The following is a 1034-nucleotide window of genomic DNA, read 5'->3' on the forward strand; positions in this document are numbered from 1 at the left end:
GCGCAAGATGATTTTGTGATTGGTGTGGTAGGATCACACCCGGCTCCACTTCCACGCGCCGGTAACCCATCTGCCGCGGATGCTCTTGTAGTCACTTCGTCAGGTGGTTGTACTGGGTCTGTACCCAACATTCCAGTTGCCGGCGGGATCCAAGAATCCAGCCAAGCTTCGCTGTTCTGTATGAACCAGGACCATATCCCCGGCTCTGTGCCACGAGATTTGCAAGATTCAAGCGACGGTATGATCGTGCAGCTGCGCGCACCTCTATGAACAGTCCGCATGTTATGCAGCTTCTGGGGAGGATGTGAAGAACGCCAACGACACGCGCCAAAACGGGGGATCTGCCAGCAGCACTGCTTCCCAGCCGTCCGCCGTTGAAGGTACACGTCCGACCTCAAACAACCGCGGGCACAGCGTCGCTTCGCGCCTTGCTTCGGCGCTCCTCCGAGATCCGTCGCGACAACGTTGATACATCTAATCCACCGCGTGTCGAGATGCCACGGCCCATAGAAGTGGACATCAAAGATATCGATGGTTTGTATGAAGCTGGTGGTGACTGGAGTCAACTCGCCACCTCGATTGAGCGAGCTCGCCCACACGTGCTGCCTCGTGCGCGTTATGTGATGATCATTGAGACTGACCACGCTTTCAAACGCACCGCGCCAAGCAAACTTCTCGCCTCGCTATTTGAGGACTATGGCAACCCCGTCGTCCAGCAGCAGATTGACCAACAGCAACTGGGTTATCTGACAAAAGCGCCTGGAGGTAACATCCGCATTAAGGTGAAGGCAAAAGAAGCTTGCCAGTACCTTGCCGGTCAAGAAGTCAAGATTCTCGGGGGTAGATACCGATTCGGCGAGTTTGACATTCTTGCCGACCACTTCCTCATTGATGTGTCAAGTGTCGACAGTGATTTCAGCGCAAACCTCATGCTGAAGCGCTTCTTCGGGCTCGGAGCTCAACCGATATACGATACAATCCGAGATGTAAATCTAGAAGCAGTGATCACCATAGATACGTGGCGGGTGTACTTC

Source organism: Plasmopara halstedii (genome assembly GCF_900000015.1).
Source record: "Plasmopara halstedii genome assembly, contig: Scaffold_526, whole genome shotgun sequence".
NCBI classification, from domain to species: Eukaryota; Oomycota; class Peronosporomycetes; order Peronosporales; family Peronosporaceae; genus Plasmopara; species Plasmopara halstedii.